Genomic DNA, 5550 nt, shown 5'->3' with positions numbered 1-5550 from the left:
TCACTGGCCATCAGAGAAATGCAAATCAAAACCACAATGAGATACCATCTCACACCAGTTAGAATGGCAATCATTAAAAAATCAGGAAACAACAGGTGTTGGAGAGGATGTGGAGAAATAGGAACACTTTTACACTGTTGGTGGGATTGTAAACTAGTTCAACCATTATGGAAAACAGTATGGCGATTCCTCAAGGATCTAGAACTAGATGTACCATATGACCCAGCCATCCCACTACTGGGTATATACCCAAAGGATTATAAATTATGCTACTACAAAGACACATGCACACGTATGTTTATTGCGGCACTATTCACAATAGCAAAGACTTGGAATCAACCCAAATGTCCATCAGTGACAGACTGGATTAAGAAAATGTGGCACATATACACCATGGAATACTATGCAGCCATAAAAAACGATGAGTTTGCGTCCTTTGTAGGGACATGGATGCAGCTGGAAACCATCATTCTTAGCAAACTATCACAAGAAGAGAAAACCAAACACCGCATGTTCTCACTCATAGGTGGGAACTGAACAATGAGATCACTTGGACTCGGGAAGGGGAACATCACACACTGGGGCCTATCATGGGGAGGGGGGAGGGGGAGGGGGGAGGGATTGCATTGGGGAGTTATACCTGATATAAATGATGAATTGATGGGTGCTGACGAGTTGATGGGTGCAGCACACCAACATGGCACATGTAGACATATGTAACAAACCTGCACGTTATGCACATGTACCCTAGAACTTAAAGTATAAAAAAAAAAAAAAAAAAAAAAAATCAGTCAGATACTTACCTGGCAGGGGAGATACTATGATCACGAAGGTGGTTTTCCCAGGGCGAGGTTTATCCATTGCACTCCGGATGTGCTGACGCCTGCGATTGCCTCAAATGTGGGAAACTCAACTGCATAATTTGTGGTAGTTGGCGACTGCGTTCGCGCTAGAAAAAAAAAAAAAAAAAGAATCAGTCAGAAACTCTTTAGGAATATATGTGGAAAAAGTCTCCTTCTAACATGGGGATCTGCTTACCATCTTGGTAAAATCCCAAAGGAAATTTTCCAGACATCACTATGGCCGTCACCCCAAACTGAACTAACTGAGTCCTTTATAAGGAAGGGAAACGAATTTGGCCAAAAGTACTAGGGCACTAGCCCATAGGAAGAGTTATAAACAGTAACCACAGCAATCCGCTTCACTAAGAGCTTTGGCTTTCCGCCAATAAAATAAATCCCCAATTTTTATTGTGGCATTCAAGACACTTTAGAAATTTAATCTACCTAATTTCCTTATCGTTTGCTACTTCTCCTCCATCGTTTTTCTCATATTGTTCTCTTTGCCTTGAGTGGCATCACCCAGCCATCAAAAGCCAATAAAATCAGAGTATGTGCAGAAGCTTCAGCATAGCACAGGTCTGAGAAGTCAAGAACTGGAGCTCAGAAGTTGCTAACATGGAGAAGCTCAGGTAAACATTACAGGCTTTAGGTTGAGATCTTGCCGGGAGTACATACCGCTAAGAGTAAAAGTAAACAACAACAACAAAAATAGACAAACAACTTTCACAATTACTGAGACCCAGTCCTAAATCACTTCAATCTGTAATTGGAATAAGGAGAATATTCCCTAACGAACTGCCTCCCAGAGATCAAATACATCCTCTCTGAAGGAATGATAGCTTCCTCTGGAGACTCACATTCCATTTATAATTTATTTATACAAAAGAACAGCCAGTCTATCAGCACTTACTAAACAATGTTTCATTACTTTAAGGAAGTATTGTTTTGCTTTACATTGAGAATGATATTGTGGGACTATTAGAAATGAGTACTTATCTTTAGAAAAATAGACTGAAAAAAATTGCTAGGCATAACATGAGGAAAGATTACCAAGAGATGCTAGAAGACAGAGTAACTTAACATACTCAAAATAGTAGAAGACAGGACTGAAAATTTCTACAGAGTTGAAATCTATAAAAAGATCAAAAGGAAAACCTTCACTTAAGAAATATGCTAACTACAGTTAATAAGTAAACAGATGGCTTAAACAGAAGAGTGGGCATATCTGCAGAGGAAGACAGTATTTCAATAGAACATACACAGTATAAAGTATAAAGCACAGAAAGATAGGAGGGTGAAAGAGAGAGAGAGGTGTGCAAGATAGATAAGAAACATGTATAACTTGTGTCTCAGAAGGAGAAAAGAGAGAGGAGAAAAGAAGGTATAAATGGCTGAGCACTCTCTAAAACTAAAGAAAAATACCAACCTGTAGATTCAAGAATTTCTGCAAACCTCAAGTGAGAAAAACACTGAGTGAAATTCAGGAAGAAAAAGAAAATCTTAAAATAAGCTGGAGAAAAAAAGGCCCTTTATGGCCGGGCACGGTGGCTCAAGCCTGTAATCCCAGCACTTTGGGAGGCCGAGACGGGCGGATCACAAGGTCAGGAGATCGAGACCATCCTGGCTAACACGGTGAAACCCCGTCTCTACTAAAAAATACAAAAAACTAGCCGGGCGAGATGGCGGGCGCCTCTGGTCCCAGCTGCTCGGGAGGCTGAGGCAGGAGAATGGCGTAAACCCGGGAGGCGGAGCTTGCAGTGAGCTGAGATCCGGCCAAAATAAAAAAGGCCCTTTACCTTTAAGGAAGCAACAATAAGAATGAGAGGCACTTCTCAGAAATAAAATAAAATAAAAAAACAGTGTAATGGTAGCTTTTTTTTTTTTTTTTTTTTTGAGATGGAGCCTCCCTCTGTCACCTAGGCTGGAGTGCAGTGGCGCCATCTCAGCTCACTGCAAGCTCCGCCTCCCGGGTTCCCGCCATTCTCCTGCCTCAGCCTCCCGAGTAGCTGGGACTACAGGCGCCCGCCACCTCGCCCGGCTAGTTTTTGTATTTTCCGTAGAGGTGAAGTTCCACCGTGTCAGCCAGGATGGTCTCCATCTCCTGAACTCGTGATCCACCCACCTCGGCCTCCCAAAGTGCTGGCATTACAGGCGTGAGTCACTGCGCCCGGCCGTAATGATAGCTTCTTAATAACTAATAATAATAATTGATAAGGTAGAATTTAATGCACATGAAAAATAGTCATTTCTAATGAAAGTGAAATCAAAACATTTTAAAACAAACATCATTAGCGATAACTTGGCGTCGGTAAATCTACTGAAACACACTAAATGAAATTCTTGAGACCAAAAAATAAAAGATAGTATATAAAAATAAGCAACAAAAGAAAAGATGAAGAGCAATGGTGAGGGTAAATATGTGGATTAATCTAAATGAATCTTGACAGCATAAAATAAAAATTAGATTTTTATGGAGTTTTGTCTATATAAATAATTAAAATTATGCAATTAATAGCACTAAAGGAAGTGCATGAAGAGAATAAATAAAATTACAATACTTTAAGTGTTTAAAGTCTTGCACTTTCTTAGGAGTAAAAATACTAATTTTAACTACATTTTATTTTCAGTTATACATATGAACTCTGTAGTTTAACAACTGAAAAAATATGTTGAGTTTAGAACAGAAAAGTAAATAAAGCAAACACATAATAACAAAAATAATTCGTTCAAAAAAGGCAAGAAACAAAAAAATCAAATATAGAACAGTGGGATAAATAGAAAAAATTAGTATAATTGTAAAAATAAACATAGATATACCAGAAATTCCATCAAATGTAAACAGACTAAGTATTCTAATTAAAAGACAAAGATTATCAGAGTGAATTTTAAGAGAATGAAATTTATTCTGCTTTAAAGAAACTCAAATGTGAAAATACAGAAAGGTTGACAACAAAAGCATGAAAAGAGATACAGGCTGCAAACACTAACCAAAAGAAAGTTAGTGTAGCTATATTACTGTCAGACAAAATTGACTTTATAAAATGAATAATCATTAGAGAAAAAAATGATATTCCATGATGATGAAACTGTCAGTCTACCAGGAATATATAAAAATTCAAAATTTGCATGCACCTAGTAACAAAGTCTCAAAGTATTAAGCAGTCACAGAGTAAAATGAGAAATGGATATATCTACAATCATAGTAGGGAATCTTTTTTTTTTTTTTGCTTTCTCATTATTTTATTTTTTATTTATTTATTTTTTTAATATACTTTAAGTTCTAGGGTATATGTGCATAACGTGCAGGTTTGTTACATATGTATACCCGTGCCATGTTGGTGTGCTGCACCCATCAACTCGTCAGCACCCATCAACTCATCATTTACATCAGTTGTAACTCCCAATGCAATCCCTCCCCCCTCCCCCCTCATAGTAGGGAATCTTAACATAACCTTTCTCATTACCTGGTAGAACAAGTGGACAAATTTGGATTTGTAGATACTTTGAACAACTGCAGAATACACATTGTTTTCTTATTCCCATAGAATATTAACCATAATTGAACATGTCAAGGCATAAAGCAATTTAAACAAGCTCTAAAGGGTTGAAATCTCACAGATTACGTTATTTGCAATAGTGGAGCTAAAGTAGAAATAAACAATCCATCGAAATCTAAAATTTTTTTCAAAGTTATGCAAATTAAGCAAAAACACATTTGAGCAAGTCATAAATAAAAGAAGAAATCACAATGGAAATTAAATTGAATTCTAAAATGTGTGATGCAACAAAAGCTGTGCTTAAAGGGAAATTTATAGCACTGGTAGAGAAACACAGTCTGAAAAGTAATAATTTAATATACAGTTCAAAATATCAGGAAAAAATAACAGAAAATTAAAATAAAAGAAAGTCAAAGGAAGAAAATATTAAATATAAAAAATTTAGAAACATATAGAGAAGATGCACAAAAATAGACAATGACATAGTGAACAGATACAATTGGTACAATTGGAACAATACTATAAGGACTAATCAAAAAGAAAATTGAGAAAGCATAAATTACCAATATCTTGCATACATAATTAGAAAATATAATAAAAGGAATGAATACTAACAGATTTAAAACGTTAATTGAAATGTACAAATTCATTGAAATCACAATTTATAAAAGTTGCACTAAAAAATATAAAAAGCTTTAATAATCCAAAATTTATTTAAGTAATGTAATCCATAATTTCCAGCCCAGGTGACTTCACCAGTGACATCAAAATATAAATTTTTTATTTTTTAAAGAAAAATAATAATTAAACATAAAGTCTTCCAGAGAACTAACAAATAAAAATACTTTCTAATACCTTTTATGAATCTAAGTTTCTTATCAAAATTTGACAGGGACTTTACAAGAAAGAAAATTTAAGGGCCAATCTTTCTCTTAAACACAAATGCAAAAACCCTAGGCAATATAATAGCAAACTGAATTTAGTTATATAATATGCTAATACATTATATCCAACTTGATTTATTACAGGGGAAAATATTGTATAGCCTTTACAAATTAATAAAATTTACCAAATTAATACATTTAAGGATAAAACTGCACAAATATTTTAAAAGTTGAAAATTTTCTGATAAAATTTACACTTTAAATGTTAAAAAATTTTTAGCTAACCAGAAAGGCAAAAAGACCTTCTTCAATCTGTTTAGATGGCAC

At 35.2% G+C, this 5550-nt stretch overlaps 1 non-coding gene across 1 annotated transcript; it reads left to right on the top strand.

Annotated features, from left to right (window-relative positions):
- The first annotated feature begins 795 nt into the window (after positions 1 to 795).
- LOC111521686 lies at positions 796 to 953 on the top strand. Its single transcript, XR_002725031.1, has one exon. It is a non-coding gene; the product is annotated as a U1 spliceosomal RNA (small nuclear RNA).
- The last annotated feature ends 4597 nt before the right edge of the window (positions 954 to 5550 follow it).

This window comes from Piliocolobus tephrosceles, unplaced genomic scaffold, assembly GCF_002776525.5.
Source record: "Piliocolobus tephrosceles isolate RC106 unplaced genomic scaffold, ASM277652v3 unscaffolded_29734, whole genome shotgun sequence".
NCBI classification, from domain to species: Eukaryota; Metazoa; Chordata; class Mammalia; order Primates; family Cercopithecidae; genus Piliocolobus; species Piliocolobus tephrosceles.
Note: the sequence above shows the minus strand (reverse complement) of the source record. Positions and strands in the feature narration are given on the sequence as shown.